Raw genomic sequence first — 19,958 nt, 5'->3', positions numbered from 1 at the left:
TGTATAGATTGGATTGGAAAATATGGAAAAATATGTGACTGTGCTGTGAAAATATCACCTGGTGGTCATAGTATATTATAAGCTGATATAAATAATACAATCTCATAATGTTACGAAGTGCTAAAATGCATGGTTCATTACGAGTCTTAAGATGAGGTATCAACAGAACTTTTAACATGGGCCTCTGGGAACAATGCTAACCTACTACACTCTAAGACTCTCTAGGATAAGAATTACCTTTGTCTCTGTATCCTCCAAGCACCATGTCTGGTCCACAGTAGGTACTTAATGCATGTTTAATTCTGGATTGCAAGTGCTAGTAATGGCTTTATGACTTTATTAAGTAAAATGTTAGCAAAACTACAACATAGTTTTGAAGAAGTACCTTGACACCTGCCTACTCCATGGAAATTTCAAAGTGCAGACCCAAAAGAAAGATACCGTGATCCTCCTCACAATTTACTAACAAGAAATAATCCCTCACGTATACACGGATCGTGTTCAGGAAGGTGACTTAGGCAAACAGTTGTTTGGAACTGGAGCCCCCTGTGTTTCACTCTGCCCAGCAGCCAAGATCGTCTTTTCTAAATGTGGATTGTGTCATCTCACTGTCCCACTTTGAAGGTCTCCCCACTGTTCTTTCCTTGAGGCTGAAAAGCTCCTCCAGAACCTGCCTCCTGCCTAATCTGCAGCTCCTATTCTTAATATACTCCAGGAACACTGGTCTCCATCATGTCCATATAAAAAGACCAGACTCTGTCTTCTCACACGGTCTTTGCATTTGAGCTTCCGTCTGCCTATTTATGTTCTTTACCCACTTCTGCATGTGGTCAGCTCCCAAACATCTCAATACAAATGCTACCTCCTCAAAGAGGTCTTCTCTGAGCACTCAGCCCAAAGAAGTTCCCACCAGGCCATTGGATGTTCCTCAATATCACATCCTCTTGTTTGTTTACTTCTCAGGTTGCAGGAGGCAGCATCAGGAAAAGAGCAGAAATGGTGGGAAACATGGTTAACAAAGTATTTGGTATGGGCCAAATTTTGTAAGGACTTCAGCGTCAGTGATGGAGTTCAGATGGTATCTGGGGAGAAATCTGGCATCAGTTGGGGCAGTTTTAGGACTGGATCATATTGCAGTGTGGACAGGAGGTCATGCTGAAGATACTGGAGGCAGGAAGCTCTTCTAGAAGCCACTGTAATAGTCCATTTAGAGGTAGTGATTACCCATATTAAGGCAATTGAGACAAGATAATGAATAGGAGATACGGTTGAGTTAAACAATTCCTGATCTTAAGGAGCCTATCTATCAGGGAGTGAAGTTAGTGCTGAAATAACTGAACTGCAAAACCCTGTAAGGGAAGAGAGACACCTCAAAGGAGGATGGTTCCCCATGAACGGTCCTACTAAATTGACATCATTTCCTCCCTCTCATTATTAATGCAATGACAGTCTCATTCAGTTTCTCTTTGAGCCTCATGACTTGTCTCTGCAATTTCAGTGAAGTTTGATTTGATTTTTTTTTTCCTGTTTTCCTTTTGAAATTAGATCACTCTTTCAGATCGTTCCAACAAGATTTCAAAGTAAAGCTATGGAGGGTTAAATGTCAAGCCTTTTAAAGATCTAGCACAAACTTGAAAGAGACTAAATTTTTCAAAAGTATGCTATTTCTCAGCTGCTGAGTCTGATATAAAAGTTGAAAAGGAAAACAAATAGTTATCATAAGTGCCTTTTCCTTTACTAGGTAAGTGTATGAACACAACTTGCTCTACAGATGAAGTTAACGCGTACACAGATGGCAGAGGGAAACCTGAAAAGGCAGCAAAACAAATATCACTGTAGATAATGATTATGTATGTACAAGAGTCAACTGGCCAACCGGTGCTATTGTAGCACATGATTGAATCTTTGCCAACATTTTTTTGATTCAGCACTTAACTTTTAATATTTGTGACATAGCCTGAGAACACTTATGAAGCTAATCACTGGAGAATTGTATAATTCAAACTCAATTAGATAAAATTGCTAATTGCTTTGAATCCAGTGACAATTATACCACTAGTAGTGCTATTAAACTGAGACCATTGTAAATAACTTCTGGCTACTAAAGGAAGAGGTAAGACCCATAGCAACAGAGCAGAGTCAGGCCGGTCTGAGCTCTAATCTCTGATCTATTACTTATTAACCACGTGACTCTGGGCAAATTGTTTACTCTCTCTGAAGCTCAGTTTCCTTATCTGTACAATGGGTTTAATAATAATACTTGCTTCCTAGGGCTGTTGTAAGGATTAAATTATATATCTGTGCAATATGCCTTGCACGTAAAACTCCTCAACAAATGAGAGTTTTTCTTTTCTTTGGGACCTGAACAAGACAATGACACTTGATGCCTCAGTTTCTCACTGTGCAAGATGACTGACTGCAGGCACTGAATTACTTGGTGAGGGGTATGCCATGATATTGGGTAAAATGAACACCAGGTTATAGTGAATATTGTAATTCCCAAAAATGTTGCTGGCTGTCATTCTAAAGACCATGTAGTTTCTATATTTTCCAAAAACTAAGGCTAAGTCAATTAAATAAGTTCATGAGGCTTTAAAAGTATTACTTATTACTTCTGCAAAAGAATGAGAAAACAAGAGATAATGCAATAACTAATTCAAAATTTGGGTTTGATTAAGATGACCTGGAATGTACAGAGACAATTGTGAGTCCAAAGAAATTTTTCCTATGGTCATTAAGCCAAAGACGTTTTGGCTATACAAATCATTTATATTTAACACTTGTTTAATAGGTTGGTGATGCCTTTTCATAAGTATCAAGTATGAAATGTAATGGGAGAGTTTTTAGAAAATGTGTGATTTCATACACCTACCAAGGAATGCCTTGCATTTTATAAAGTCCTCTGTAGGTTCTAAAACACTTTCATTGGCATGACCTCATTGAATCCCTGTTATGCCCCTTTAAGCCTCTTTAACCGATGAGAAAACAGAGATTCAAGAGATTCAACCGCTTGCCCAGCTGGTGAGTAGTGGAACTTTGGACCAAAATCAGGTCTTCCAAGGCCAAGTCTGATGATCTTCTCACTACTGCAGAGTTACTTCTGCATGATTGATATCTAATACCAAAGTTAGAAAAGGAAAAACGGTATAATACGGGCTGAATTGTGTCCCCCCAATATTTGTGTGTTGAAGCTCTAATCCCCTAGTACTTTAGAATATGACTGTATTTGGACAGGGCCCTTAAAGATGTGATTAAGTTAAAATGAGGCTGAAACAGTCGACCTTAATCTGACTGGTGTCCTTATAAAAGAAAACTTCAATACACAGAAAGACACTAGGGATGTGGGCACACAAAGAAGGTCATGTGAGGACCACATCAAGAAGGCAGACATCTGCAAGCCAAGGAAAGGGGCCTCAGGAGACACCCAACCTCCTGACACCTTAACCTTGGACTTCTAGCTTCCAGAACTGTGAGAGAATAAATTTCCATTGCTTAAGCCTCCCTACTCACCTCCCACTCCTGCCCATCAGCCTGTGGTCTATTGTTATGGCAGCCCTAGCAAACTAATTGACAGTAATACAAGATGAAGAGAGCTTACACCAAAACTAACCACCCAACATTAAAAAATGAACAATGAATTTAACTATATTTGTTATGGTTTAAAATATTTCTCTCTCTCAAGCTTTCCATAAATATAAGCCAGTCTTCACCTTGGGATGTTTACCGGTCAGGGTCCAATCAGGAAACAGAAACCACACAGTAATTTAAATAAGAAAAGTTTAACATAGAGATTTATTAACTATAAAATCAGATTGGAGTCATGGGAAATGGGCTACTACTGGATAAAAAGAACTCTAAGAAACATAGGAATGGCAGGTGTAAGGAGCAGTTACCATACCGAGGGCTTATGGAGAGAGCCCAAGGTAGAGCCTCTGATCCACCCACCTCAGCCTCGGGGCTGAATTCCAGACCTTGTTGGAGAAGGCATGGCCATGGCTTACTGGATGGCTGGGAAGCTGCTGTGGTGCTGTGCAAGAACCTGCTGGAAACCTGCCCTCGAGAGTGCCAGGGAAAGCTGTTCACAGAGTGATGTCTCTATGACACAAGACACTAGACTATGCGATTGCCCTGTGGGGAGACAAGGCAAAGCTCCTGGCCACTGGGTACTGCTGACCATGTACCCAGAGGGGCTTGGGACTGGGAAAGTCACCATTACTGCAGGTGCTGGACACTGCTGAAGCCGTTGTGCCACCAGAAACCTGGTGCTAGAGAAACCCTGCCAGGTGCAAGAGACAAGTGAGCTGCCAGAACCAGTAAGAAAAACCTCTTCCTCCTAGTGTCTCTCCAGCACCTTCCACTAACACAGCCTTGTATTATAACAGCTGGAAAGGGCAACATATTTAAAGGCCTCTCTCCAATCTCCAAGGGCAGGCAATGAAGGGTGAATCTGGAGCTGAGAGGCATGAATAACTGGCACAGGATGACACACAGTTGTACTTAATGTGAGAGTCTCATGCTACTAAGGTAACTAAAATATCTGTATCAATACTCCAAATCCTGTTGAAAGCGGTCCAAGCGACTTGTTGATATTTGGGGAAGCTTCTCCAAAGATAGGTATAGAATTTTTAAAGTGCAAAGGAAAGAAAAATAATGAAGGGCAATCTGAAGAAACAGGCTACCACAATCCAAAGCCGTGCATTCTTAACTGGGAATCTCTTGTCCCAAACAATGAATATGAGTTCACGATGTTGCACAATGTGTAACGTGACCCGACTGCAGCATGGTGTTCCTGGATTTTAATCTTCTAAACTTCCTTGTTAATAAAGTTATGTTTGTCTGAATCACTATATTTACAAGTTAAATATTTAAAACCTGGGTCATCTTGGAATTAGCAAATATTTAGTGCCGATACGTTTTTTTTTCTTAACGTTAAACTAGCTCAATAATTTATTTCAAATCATAATTATCTCTAAAGATTTTTATTTATGAGGGGAAGAGATATACCAAAGACTACTCCAAACTTATAGTTTTACATAATATGAAATTGGTATCTCTGGGGGTTTTTTTTTTTTCTTAACCCTTCTAGAAGGTTCTAGCTCTGCAAACAAGATAAAATCTCTGAGAAACTTGCTAAAAAAATATAGAAAATTAATCAGAGCCAAGGAATTTTGGAGTTGGATGGAACCTTGGAGATCGTTCAAGTAGTTCCATTTTTCCTTTCACAGGTGGGGAAACTGAGTCTCAGAGATCTCTGCCCCAAGCCACATAGCTCCTGAATGGCTGCACTGGAATTAGATCCTACAATTCCAATCCTACAAGTCTTACAATTTTCTCCAAATTTTCTTCATGGCTGCCTCAAAGATAAATCATGCCGTACTCTATATTTTCTGCAGTAAAACCAAGGATATGGGCGGGAAAAAAAGGGGAAAGAGTCATGGAAAGTCAGCTTCTTGCTGAAACTCCACCAGGTGCCCTGCTGGAATCTCCTGGAAAGAGGTAAGTTGGAGGGAAACCATTTTTACCATTCTTATTCCTCTCCAGTATCTGCAGTGATCAAATGCTAAACACTAGAAATGTCTGAATTTTTAAAGGAAATAGCTGAAGGTATACTCTTGTTTAAAGATGATGTAAGAGGCAAGAATTTCAGTTTTGTTTCCCCCTTGTTTTGCTTTATTATTGTTGTTTGTTTCTTTTCTTGTATTTGGTTGGTTTGGTTTGTGTTGGAAATTTAGAGGGTTGAACTGTTTGGATAAGTTAGTCACTCACACCTAGGAGAGAGTGCTAATTTACAATTGCAAATTGTAAACTAGCAATACGAATAGAATTTTCTCATTTCTCCATCTAACCCAAGAATTTCGATGCAGTCAAGATGCCCATTAGCCGTTTATATTTTCAATGAATTATAACATTTTTTTGGAATCATGAATTTTGAATTAGCCCTATAAAGGGCAATTAAAGTCTACAATTTATAAATACAGGTGTGCTAGCACATTAGGGTATTTAAAAAACATGGACCTTAACTTTCTAATAAAAGAAAATTCATCAATTTCTAGACTAGGAGATTTGCAGGAGCGGGAGACTGTAATTTTTGAGATGATCTGTTGTAGCTGTATCCCTTTATTAGTAAGGAAATGAAGATCCAGTTCAGGTCGCCTGACTTATGTGGTTGGAGTTTATAGTCTTCTTCTTCTTTTCTTTTTTTTTTTTTGAGACAGAGTCTTGCTCTGTCGGCCAGGATGGAGTGTAGTGGCACCATCTTGGCTCACTGCAACCTCCACTTCCCAGACTCAAGCAATTCTCCTGCCTCAGCCTCCCAAGTAGCTGGGATTAGAGGTGTGCACCACCACACCCAGCTAATTTTTGTATTTTTAGTAGAGACAGGGTTTCACCATGTTGGCCAGGCTGGTCTTGAACTCCTGACCTCAGGTAATCCGCCTGCCTCGGCCTCCCAAAGTGCTGGGATTACAGGCAGAAGCCACTGTGCCTGGACTGTATTCTTCATTTTCTAACCATATCTTCTCTCCTCCTCACTTTGCCTTTTGGACTTGAGATAATAGCGTAGATAATAGTATAGATCTGGGTCTTCACAAAGGATCTTTCCCCTGGTGCCTGGTGGCATTTACATTTTCTGTGTTGCTGAAATAATTGTGTGTCTCATTGCATCAGGCTGTCAAAACATGCTGCGCACTGAAGAACTGCAGAATCTTTTCCTCTCATACTGTAGAACTGGGCACAGCACCCAGTAAGAAAATGAACCCAAGAACCCGCTCCATCCAGCAGCCATGCCAGAAGCACCAACTATATCTAAAAACCACAGATCCAATTAACTCCCTTTCCTGGAAGCACCAAGAAGAAATAATCTTGTCAGTACCCCCTTGTCATGAGCCCAGATCCAATGTTCAATATTCTTTTATTTTCCTAGAGCCTTCCAAAAAAAAAAAAAAAAAAAATGATTTCAAGGCCACTCCCTGTCACCCTGTTTTCCACATTCTTAACAAAGGTATGTTGTTCATGCTCCACAACAACTCTTCACAGATGGGACAATATTTGTTTTTAATTTATGTATAGTATTATGATTGGCTCATGTATGTTTCATAATTAATTGAACATACAGAGCCAGATTCATTATAGAGAGCAATGTGAGTAAAGATGTCCCAGGCATTTTTTTCCTGCTGGAAATATGAAAGATTCATCTTCCCAATTTTTTCCTGGTCACCTGAGAGTCTGAGCAGCAGAGATATTAAGTTCCATCTTGTGAAATAACACCAAAAGGATTTAGCAACATTCCCCCCGAACAATGCTTAGCAAGACTGTGCTTCATGACAAACTTTATTCCCTGATCATATGAGCCGGATCACAGCTCAAAAACACATGTCCTCAAACAGATGGGCTCTTGCAAAGTGTTTTCCTATAGATCATTTTCACTTTTCTCTGTTTTCTTTTCACTTTCCTGTCACATAAAAATTGGATCATAGGCTGATTTATCTCAGGGGCAATAGGACACAACTTGTGTTATGTCTAAGATGGTTTTGTGTGACTTTTATCAACAACAGCCAAGGATGGAAGAAAGTTTCTTATTACTAAATTACCCTGAGAGTGATGAAGAGTTTTATTGATTACAAAAATTTAAATGTGAAAATTGTACCACGATGTTATTACAAACACACTTTCGTTTCAGAAGTTTCAGGGTATTAAATGGACGTAGTGCCAACTAAAACAGAGCTGAATATTTGATTTGGGGCATGATTTTCTCGGTGAAAATATTATTTATTTGGATAGTGGTCCAGGCTGACTTTGCGTTCTAACAGAAGAAAAGCTGCAAGGATGGGCTGAATCAGGCCCTGAAGTTTATCTGCCTATACAACTCAGATCGAATCAAAAGCTGGTCCACTGCTTACTGACTGCTGACCTCTGGACTGAGACTTCCAGAATGTTCCCCAGCATGGTGGTCATGGTGGCAGTTTTTGTTTACTTTCAAGCAGGATGTTTTGAGACCCGGTTGAGAAATGATTCTAATTTGTATGGCAAACTTTCAAGTCGAAATTGTCTGTGGGTTTTCTACTGCTTATTGAAATCTGAACTAAAAGCAAGACCTATGATTTCTGCCACTTGGGTTTAATAACAGAAAACAAAGCAATCACATAAACAGACCCCTTTTATTGACTAGAGGCCCCAACTTCTCCCTTCTTGAAACATGAGTCATTGGGAAATAGAACTTACACCATAAGCAGAAACCGGATACCCTTAGAATCAGAAGTATCTCCAACACTAATTGGATTAAAAATCACTAAGCGCACTCACAGACTGGAGCATTCAAATCAAATTAGCCACCATCTTATTTTGTGAAAATAAAGAATTAGTGCCTTGTGCGTACATTTTCATCACAAGTTAATGAGGGACGTAGCATGACTGAAACCACTCATGTTACCGGAATTCAGATATCACCAAATGCCCTTTTCTTTTTTCTTTTTCTTTTTTCCTTCTTTTATCTCTCTCTTTTTGTTTTGTTTTGTTTTGCTTTGTTTTTTGAGACAGAGTCTTGCTCTGTCACCCAGGTTGGAGAGCAGTGACATGATCTCGGCTCATTGCAACTTCCGCCTCCTGAGTTCAAGCGATTCTCCTGCCTCAGCCTCCTGAGTAGCTGAGACTACAGGCATGAACCACTATGCCCAGCTAATTTTTGTATTTTTAGTAGAGACAGGGTTTCACTATGTTGGCCAGGCTGGTCTCAAACTCCTGACCTCAAGTGATCCGCCTGCCTCAGCCTCCCAAAGTGCTGAGATTACAGGCGTGAGCCACTGCGCCCAGCCCCTTTTCATTTTTTTCATGCAAAAACTGATCTAGAATCTTAAAGTGCTCCAGCTGAATTCTTTTCTAAGGTAGCATAGCAGGAACTCCTCACTTTGCAAATGAGAACATGGAAGTCTAAAGAGTCTGTGATAAACTCTAGACCCTGCAGTGATTTGTGTATGTGTATGTGTATGTTACACATACAGGTAAGACCCAGCTGTCCTCACCCACAATGCTGCATGTGCTCTGGTGATTCCACTGCTGTTTCCCTTTAGATGAAGGGAGATGTAGTAGTGACCCATCGAGATCCCAGCTACTGGCTTTGGGTAAACCAGAACCCTGTAACCTTCCTGGCTCATAATATAATATGATCCACATCAGCTCCTTACAGCAATCCGCTGATGCAGGAGAGAAGACAGCAAAGGCCAGGCAAGCAGGCAGAGGACCTCTGCTTCTGGTTAGAACATAAGAGAATGGGAGGGACCTTTGTTTTTGAGAGAACTGCAAGAAAAACTGGAACAAAATAAAAGTGTGCTTCTCTACCAGGCTGGTTAAGAGCAGTGGGATGCAAGAAATCTTGGATGACCTGAACTCCAGAGAGAAGTGAGCCCTTTATGGTGAGCAGCTTCCATACCTGGGGGAGGCAGCCAGATCCCCGAATTACAAGATGGAGAAGGGTCCTCCTGGAGCCGGGGAGACCCTGCAGGGATGGGGAGAGCTCAACTGAGCCTGACTGTGCCAGTTGGCGGGATGAATGGCATCTGGAGGCATCCCAAACAAAGCACTCAGCCCAGTAATTCAGCCTGCCTAGACCACACCCAGTCCCAAATTTTGTTGAGGAGGTGGCAGTGGAAGAGAAACTGGAAAACATGCCCCGTGGTGCTTGGATTCAGAAGCCCAGAGTTTACCTCACAAGGAACCAAGGGCATCTGGAATCGCAGCTTAACGCCTTCTTACCTGAAATACTGACAAGATCAACAAGGTATCTCCACTGATACTGAAATGCAGAGCACCCAAAAGGGCAAATATGCAAGTACTATGAAAGGCTGTTTTTCGTCATTGGTTAATTTCTTTGAAAGGTAATTGCTCAAGGCAAAAATAATAGCAATATGCTATGGGATTTATGGAGTTTATAACATGTGTAGAAGTAAAATATATGGCATCATAGCTCCAAAGATGGAGAAGCAGGTAAATGTGAATATACCGTTAAAACCTCGTATCTGGGCCAGGCGCAGTGGCTCACGCCTGTAATCCCAGCACTTTTGGAGGCCAAGGAGGGCAGATCACAAGGTCAGGAGATGGAGACCATCCTGGCTAACGTGGTGAAACCCCGTCTCTACCAAAAATACAAAAAAAAAAAAAAAAAAAAAAAAAAAAAAAAAAAAAAATTAGCCGGGCGTGGTGGCAGGCGCCTGTAGTCCCAGCTACTCGGGAGGCTGAGGCAGGTGAATGGCGTGAACCCTGGAGGCGGAGCTTGCAGTGAGCTGAGATGGCACCACTGCACTCCAGCCTGGGGGACAAAGCAAGACTCCGTCTCAAAAACAACAACAACAAACCTCGTACCTGACGTGGTAGAGGTTAATTTGGTGCATTTTAAGGTTGTAAATTATAATCACAAGAGCAATCATTTCAAATGTAAAATAAAGGGGCTATTTTATTTTTAATCTCTTTTCTTCTCTCTCTCATTGGAAAGAAAAAGTGAAGGGACATGCTGCCCAGATGTGCCATCAGGATGGGGGCACTACTTCCCCTAGCTGCTGCAGGACCTAGATATTGTAGCCTCTTGCTGAGCCCCTCTCCAGAATTACTGTTGGTCCTAAGAAGCAGTCTCACCCAAAGATACACCCCTTACCTGGTGGCAGCCTGCATTCTATTACTCATTGATGAAGGGGCACAGGGTTCCAGCCCTCTTGCCTCAACTGGCAAGAGTCCGGTTCCAGAGCTCCCCACAGGACTGGCTGAGTCTGCTGTTGCAACTGGATCATAGTTTATTCCCCCTGCCCACTTCTGCTTCCCTCACCCCTTGCAGGGGCTGGTCCTGAGACCACTCCCAGGAAACCTCCTGCACACAGTCTGTTTGCTGGGGAACTTGACCTATGAACGCTGGTGCCAGCAGCATGTTGGAGCTGTCATCTGCTAGCTGCTGCAATGAGGACCTCATCACTGGTGGAAGGCACTTGCGGTTGTGATTCTCTTGTTAAAATTTTCACTGGTGGTGAACTAGGACACGATACCTGGGAAGAAACTGCTCTGGCAGATGCGAGATCTCAGGTGCTTAAGAGTTTTGGGAGAAATAGTAATTATATGAACTGTGGAATCAGATGGTTGTTGCTAGAAGCTGTTAATTCATTAGAGAAATATTTAAAAAGACTAAGTGATTAAACACCAATATAAGGCAAGGTATACATACCAGAGGACCTATTGGCTTTTATATGAAGCCTATGAAAAGACTATTATCCTCTGCAACTGCTGGGCAGATACAAGTGAGAAGCAGGCCCCAGGTTTAATTATAAGAGTAGAAATGTTCAAAGCAACACTGAAGTTTAGTCCTGGCAGGTCTGCTAGACCAAAGTCAGTTCTATGATTAGGAAAGAGTGGGTTGGGGACATTTGGGTTGATATATTAAAACATCTCAAGTTCTCCAGTTCCCAGATCCTCTGGAATTCCCTAAGCCTGGAATAGTATCCTACTCTTCTCCTAAAGGTTAATGCCTGCTTTTGCATGAAGATGATGATGATGAGGTTCTGTTTTGCAAGACAATGCGTGACAACTCTCTCCTCCCTCCATAAATCTACTCTTGACCACCAGACCCATAAGTAAGGTCAAGCCACAACATAATCTAGCCAGAAAAGTGTAAACCTGCTAAGGGAAGAAACGAACTATAGCCCAGAGAGCTGTGGGATCCAGCCAACATGTCCAACAAGGGCGACAAGCGCATGTACAGGAAGGAATAGAGAGAGTGCTGGACAAAGTGGGATGAAATGCAAAGCTGGATGGGGAAAATGTATTGCTATGGAAGCACTCTCCTTTGATGCAATATTTAACATCCTGGCAAGAACCCCGGGAGTTCAAAGTTTAGAAAGTGTGATGCCAAGTCTAATGGAGATGTCAGATCGTGGAAGATGGGGAAAGAAGGGATGGAAAGGCTCAGAAAACAGGCAAGCTAGAGTGGATATACCACACAAGGCCAGAGAACTGAACAGCTGAAAAGTTTTTTTACAAGAGGGCCTAGAAGAACTCTGTATTTGCCAAAGCAAGAAGAATATGCCAGTGAGAGGGCATGCGTCATGAAGAAGCTCAGTGGGGGCTCTTCTCTGAAGGTCAAGACTATTGCAGGATATCCAAAGTAGCTGATATAGAACTGGGCTCCCTAGTAACAATGGGACTGATCGAGGGAGCACTTATTGTTCAATGCAAAGTGTTTGTAGTTATCATAATGTAATTATCATAAGGGGCAGCAAAGTGGGTGTGACAGCTAGTGGGATCTGACCAAAAGAGAGCTATGGAAATGATAAAAAGAAATTTGCATTCGAGGGGAAAAACAGGCAGCCAACAAAGTATTATTGCTCAATCTCTACAACTGAAATAAATCAAGGATGGCTCATCAGGAAGCTGAGGGCAAGACTGACTGAAGAAGAAGCTAATCTCCCAGGCCTTCCTCCAGAGGGACCTCCAGCCATTTCCTTGGGTAACTGGACTCTGGGGAAGGGTAAATGCCCAAACATTTTGAAGATGTTGGACACAGATTGTTGCTGACATTGATACCTGGGGACCCGAAACGTGATTGAACACTCCATTAGAGGGGGTGAATATGAGACCCAGATAATAAATAAAGTCCTGATCAAAATTCAGTTCACAGTTGGCTCAGATACATCTTCTGAGTAGGTATACCAGGCTGGCAAAGGCAGTCTAATGAAGGCAATCATGGGTTCTAGATTTACGATGGCAAACCTCACCAGGTTTACACACAAATGGCAGGCTTACACCTGCTGGGCATGAAATAGTATGTAATCGCTGCTTCCCCCAACTGCCGCAAGAGGTAAATACTGTAGCCTCTTACTGAGCCCCTCTCCAGAGTTACCCTTGGTCCTAAGAAGCGGTCTCACCCAAAGATACAGCTTATGTAAGAGCATGAGCTTTGAAACCAGACAGAGGTGTATTCCCATCCCAGATCTGCCACTCAATAACTAGAATTCTTGACAAGGTAACCTCTCTGAGCCTCAGTTTTTTAATCTTTAAAATGAGAATATTGGCTGGGCACAGTGGCTCACGCCTGCAATCCCAGCTCTCAGGGAGGCAGAGGCGGGAGGATAGCTTGAGCCCAGGAGTTTGAGACCTGCCTGGGTAATACAGCGAGACCCCATTCTCCACAAAAGGAAAAAAAAAAAAAAAAAAAAAAGACAAAAAAAATAAAATAAAATGAGAATATTAATATTACTAACCTCTTCATAAGGTTATTTTCACAGGTAGAAGAGACGAGTGGCTCACCCTCAGCCCAATGCTGAGCACTCCAGAGATGGCAGCTGTTATGATGATAGAGGGTTTGGAAGTTCACAGCAATGAGTTCCGACCATAAAGTCTTGTACACGCCAATTTGGACGGTGGTTGCAGAAGTGTGTGCTGCTGCCTAGGAGTGTTGCTGTGGAAGGACCTTCACAAGCAGTGGGAGGCAGGAGCTCAGCACACATGAAAATATCACAGGAACCTCTGAGATGTGTCATCTGGAGCCACAACAGACAACAAAGATGGCAAAACATCTGCTTTAGTTTTGTTCAGAGCAAAGAGCTCAAGAAAAGTAAGGCTCAAATTCTACAGAACTCTTCCCATTCCCTTCTTGTCTCTCTTTTCCTGGCTCAGAATGATCTTGATAATGAAGATGCAGTAGGAGACTTGTTACCTCTGTAGCCAGAACAAGCTGAAAACAGAAGCAGGCCTCGGGGCATTGGGTTCACTTAGAGGATGATTGATGCTGGGATGCTTCAGTTATTCAGAATCCAGCGATCTGGCAACCTCAGGTATCCGGAATGTTATAGAAAATGTGGAAGTAAGCCTGCAAAACATCTCAGGTGTCAAAAGAGAAATTTCAAGGTATACTCACAATATGCAAGGAGAGAAAAGGAGAGGACCTTTCCCTGGGCCTTCAGTAAGGCTTATCTGTTTCTACTTTCCCCACAACGGTAGAAGCTGCTTCCCTGTCCTGACAGCACAATAAAAGCTGCAAACTTGAGGAATGTGGGGACCTCACAGAGGCAGGCACAGCCGGCTCATCGAGATGTGTGGACAGCAGACAGCGAGTGAGGCAAGAGAAAATCAGCACAGAGTAAACATCAGAGATCAAAGGACAGCAGCTGGAGTCACTGGGTGGAGAAGCAGTTCAACTGTGTCTTATCAAGGCAGCCAGGGTTCCAGAAGATTCTTCTAGGCCAGAGCTCTGAAATATTCACCAAACAGCTGACAACTTTGCCTTTTGCATGGGAAATAAATGGAAATGAATGTTGGCCATCCACCACCGATTTCGAAAAGATCCAGGCAAGGTCTGTGTGCACCTGCCACACAAAAATGAATTTCATGTGATTGCCACAAACAGAACAACAGTGCAAGCAAAATTCCTAGGAAAACTTTTGTCCAAAGGTAATGCCAGCTTGTTGTAGAATTGCAACTAAAGTTCAGAGAGGGATTCACCCATTCCACGGGTCTCCAGTGGGGTTTTGGACTTACAACTGGATGTCATCACCTCTGTGGGTGCCTGAATAATGACTCACATAGATTTTCAGGGTTATCCTCTGGAACAACTTGTAGTTGTTATTAATTATATTACAAAAGGAGTTTTGCAGACGTGATTAAGGTAAGGATTTTGAGATGGGGAGATTATCTTGGATTATCTGGGTGGGCTCTAAATAGAATCACAAGGATCCTTATAAGATACTTACAAATATGAGGATTGGGGGAGAGAGCTGACTATAGAAGAAGAAAAGGCAATATGGTGGCAGAATTCTGGGATAGATGGTGGAAGATTGGAAGATGCTCTTCTGGCTTTGAAGATGGAGGAAAGAGTCATGTGCCAAGGAATATAGGTGGCTGCTAGAAGCTGAAAAAGGCAAAAAACAGTTCTCCCTTGGAGCCTCCTGAAGTAAATAACCAAATATTGAAAGGGTAGGGGGAAGTGTTCAGTGCTGGTCAGACATGTGAAAAAATAATTCACGATCCATTCAGAAACTGATCATCATACACTTATCAGTTAGAGAGCTAAAACTAGTGTAACAACATTTAGATAATGTATAATATCTCTTTTTTTGACACAAAGTCACTCTGTTGCCCAGGCTGGAGTGCAGTGGCATGATCTCGGCTCATTGCATCCTCCACCTCCCAAGTTCAAGTGATTCCCCTGCCTCAGCCTCCTGAGTAGTTGGGATTACAGGCACGCGCTACCATGCCCATCTAATTTTTGTATTTTTGGTAGAGATGGGGTTTCCCCATGTTGGCCAGACTGGTCTCGAACTCCTGACCTCAGGTGATCCACCTACCTCAGCCTCCCAAAGTGCTGGGATTACAGGCATGAGCCACTGCACCCAGTGTATAATATCATTTTTAATGTAACATCATTTTGTATCAATAAAAGGGAACAACAGAAAACTCTGGCCTCATATCTCTTGGTGGCCCAAATTTTCAATTTCCTCAGTTAATTTTTTCCACCTTTTTCTTTAATGGCTTGATTGAGATCTATTTCACATACCATATAATTCACATACGTTAAAGTATACAATGCAGTAGTGTTTAGTATATTTACAAAATTTTGTGACCATCCCCATCATCTAACTCCAGAACATTTTCATCACCCTAAAAAGAAAGCTCACGTGCATTGGCAGTCACTCCCCATGTTACCACAACCCTCAGCCCTAGGCAATCATTAATCTACTTCCTGTCCCTATAGACTAACCCATTATAGACATTTCATGTAGATGGAATTATACAGTATGTGATCTTTGGGTCTGGCTTCTTCCAGTTAGCATAATGTTTTTAAGGTTCATCCATGTTTATCAGTATCAGTACTTTGTTCCTTGTTAAGGCTACTATTCCATTGTATGGCTATACCATGCTTTATCCATTCGTCAGCTGGTAGACTTTTTGGCTATTACACATAATGTTGATATGTACCAATTTTCATATGGACATATATTTTCAACTATCATGGGCATACTCTACCTGGCATGAAATTGCTGGATCATATGGTAACTCTATGTTTAACTTTTTAAGGAATTGTGAGACTACTTTCCAAGATCATGACACCCTATTACATTCCCACCAGCAATCTATGAGTGGTCCAGTTCCTCCATATCTTTGTCAATACTTGTTACTGTCTACCTTTTTGATTAGAGCTATTCTAATGGGTGTGAAGTGATAGTTCATTGTGGTTTTGACTTGTATTTCCCTAATGACCAATGATGTTGAATATCCTTTCAGGTGTTAATTGTTTATTTGAATATCTTCGTCAGAGAAATGTCTATTCAGACCTTTTACCTATTTTAAATTGGTTTGTCTGTCTTTTGTTGAGTTGTAAGAGTTCTTTATATATTCTGGATATAATTTCCTCATCAGATATATGATTGGCAAATATTTTCTCCCATTGGGTGGGTTGTCTTTTTATTTTCTTAATAGCATACTGTGAAGCACAAATGTTTTAAATTTTGATTAAATTTGATTATCTGGATATTTTTTGTTCCTTGTGATTTAGGTGTCATATCTAAGAAGCCATTGCCTAACCTAAAGTCATCAAGATATACACATATTTCCTTCTAAAAGATTTGTTGTTTTAGTTCCTATCTTTAGGTCTATGATCTATTTTAATTTAATTTTTGTATACTTTGTGGGGCAGGGATCCAGTTTCATTTGTTTGCATGTGAATATACAGTTATTTCAATACAATTTGTTGTAAAGACTGTTCTTTCCCCCATTGAATGGTCTTGGCACTTTTCTTGAAAATCAATTGACTATAGATATATGGGTGTATTATTGAACTTGCAGTTCTGTTCCATTAATCTTTATGTCTATCTTTATGCCACTACCACACAGTCTTGCTTACTGTAGTTTTATAGTAGTTTTTGAAATCTTTGCATGAATCCTCCAACTTCATTCTTTTTTTTTCAAGATTGTTTTGGCTATTCTGGGTCCCTTGTATTTCCATATATACTTTGGAATCACTTGTCAATTTACAAACACACACACACACACGCACGCGTATACACATACAAAGGCAGTTGGAGTTTTGATAGAACTTGTATTGAATATTGAATTCATAGATCACTTGGGGAAGTATTACCATCTTAACAATATCAAATCTTCCAACTCATAAATTCTTTATATTTATTTAAATCTTTTGAAATTCTTCAACAATGTTTTATAGTTTTCAGTGTATATATCTTTTTTTTTTTTTTTTTTTTTTTTTTTTAGACGGAGTCTGGCTCTGTCACCCTGGCTGGAGGGCAGTGGAGCGATCTCGGCTCACTGCAAGCTCCGCCTCCCGGGTTCCCGCCATTCTCCTGCCTCAGCCTCCCAAGTAGCTGGGACTACAGGTGCCTACCACCTTGGCTGGCTGATTTTTTTGTATTTTTAGTAGAGACGGGGTTTCACCATGGTCTCGATCTCCTGACCTTGTGATCTGCCCGCCTCGGCCTCCCAAAGTGCTGGGATTACAGGTGTGAGCCACCGTGCCTGGCCAGTGTATATATCTTATACTACTTTGTTTACATCTATTCCTAAGCATTTTACTCTTTTTCATACTATTGTAAATGGAATTATTTTCTTAATTTTATTTTCAGATCATTCTTTGCTATTGTATAGAAATATACTTGATTTTATATACTTGTGTTCTGCAACCTTGCTGAACTTATTTAGTAGTTCGAATAGTGGATTCCTTAGGATTTTCTACAAGATTATGTAGATAGTCTACAAGATTATGTCATCTGCAAATGGAGGTAGTTTTGTGTCTTCCTTTCTAATCAGGATGCTTTTCATTTATTTTTTCTGGCTAATTCTCCTGGCTAAAACCTCCAGTGCAATATTGATTAGAAGTGCCAAAAATGAACATTTTTTTCTTGTACCTGATTTTTAGGGGGAAAGCATTCAGTCTTTTACCTTTCTTGGCTATGGGCTTATTATAGATGCCCTTTGTCTTAGTCCATTCAGGCTGCTGTAACAAAATATAATAAACTGGTTGGCTTATGAACAATAGACATGTATTTTTCACAATTCTGGAAGCTGGGAGATCCAAGATCAACGTGCTGGCAGATTCAGTATCTGGTGAGGGCCCACTTTCTGGTTGATCTTTTCTCTGTGCCCTTACATGGCGAAATGAGTAAGGGAGATCTCTCGAGCCTCTTCTATAAGGGCACTAATCCCATTCATGAGGGCTTCACCCTCACAGCCTAATCATTTCCCAAATGTCCACCTTCTAATACCATCCCCTTGTGGGTTGGGGTTTCAACATATGAATTTTGGGGGGACACAAACATTCAGGCCACAGCACCCTTTCTCAGGTTGAGGAAGTTCCCTCCTATTCCTACTTTCTGAGTGTTCCCTGTTTCTTTAAAAAACAAAAATTATGCCCAGCTTAGGGCATAATTATGTCCCCCTCCATTATCTTATTTCCATATCATTCAATTCCAGCTTAGAGCTGTCTGAATGCCTCGTTTTGTACATTCAAGAAGGTACTGTCCTATCTGATGCTCACAGTGACAACTCAAAGACTAAAAATTCTGTGATATCCCAAGTTTCAGGAGGCACAGCACTATATAAAACACTTTGAAATATTTCTGTCCAAAGTGGTTTAAATATTACTTACAATAACTAGTAAAAGTTTAAAAAGTGGTTTAAATAAAGTGAAAAGTATTACTGCTCAAAAGGTGAACTCCCCTGCCCACCCAGTTGCCCAGTGAAGTCCTGAGCTGCTTGTTCTGTTTCCTTCTCCATGTCCGTTAAAATCAACACATTCCTTTTATCACCTGATGAGGAAACAGGTATCTCTCAAGCCTACAACTGGTTATCTTCCAAGTCCTTTAGCTCTTCTTCCTTTATCCCCACTAATTGCAAGTCTCCCTCCATTATCTTCTTATTTCCGCATTGCTCAATTCCAGTGGAATACAGGAATTGGCCCATGGAGAAGAGCAGAAAAAGGAAAGGAATGAAAATGCTTCAGTGTTTCAGGAGATCTGTTTGAAGCTGCAGTGAGGATGAGCCTCCCCGATTCCCTTATTCTCCTGTGTCCCTGCTGGACTAAAGGAGTTCCCACGAGGGAGGCTGGCAGCTGACAGGACCACCCAGGACTAGGACTTCTGGCCCCCAGACCATTCCTGGGTGTGCCCCATAGTGGCGCCTGAAGGGGCTGCCTCCTTCTCTGCTGGGCCTTGGCCTCTTTGCTGGGCCTCAGGTCTTGGGACCTCCAGGGCATGTCATCTTCTTTCTCTTTGTCCTCCACTGCTCAGATTATGGCCACCTCAGTCATGGCAAATGGCAGGGACCCCAGTTTCACTTCCCAGCCCACCCAGACACCAGGCAGAAACTCTAATAACCACTTTCCTGGGTTTCTACATCCTGTGTCTCTGGATGACTAATCATTTCCAGAGCATGAACAATTGAGTCATCTCAAGCCCCAGGCTTGGAGTTGTGCACAAGGCAACCAGCTCCTCCTCGGCAGGCTCTGGGAGTGCTGGCTGAAGTAGGTGTGGGCCTCCTAAGTCACCATCCTGGCCTGGAACTCTTGGAGCACAATAGGCTCCTCAGGGTTTGTTGAAGAGCCTTTGCTCAACTGAACCTCTTTATTGTGGGCTTTTGCTCCTTTCTGAACAGGCTGTTACAAGTAGAGTGTGCGAGATCGCATTATGTTGAGAGTCCCCATGAGGCCATGCTCTGCAGGTGGCCTTGGGACACCAGTGCATCCTCTTCTGGGAACAGAACTCCAAGCTCCTTTGAATAACAACTACTCCCCTTCTCTCCGAGCTGACTCAGGCCAGCCAATTTACATAATTCCAATCTCTGGTGACAGTTATTGCTTCAGGGACTGGCACATAACCCAAGTTTGTCCTACCAGAATAAATCCTGGGACTTATTTAGAAGCTGACAGAATGAGATGTATTCTTTTTGCCACAGCCTCTATCCTGAATTGCATTGGACCG

The sequence above is a fragment of the Rhinopithecus bieti genome, unplaced genomic scaffold (assembly GCF_001698545.2).
Source record: "Rhinopithecus bieti isolate Rb0 unplaced genomic scaffold, ASM169854v2 scaffold_6710, whole genome shotgun sequence".
Classification (NCBI taxonomy): Eukaryota; Metazoa; Chordata; class Mammalia; order Primates; family Cercopithecidae; genus Rhinopithecus; species Rhinopithecus bieti.
Note: the sequence above shows the minus strand (reverse complement) of the source record.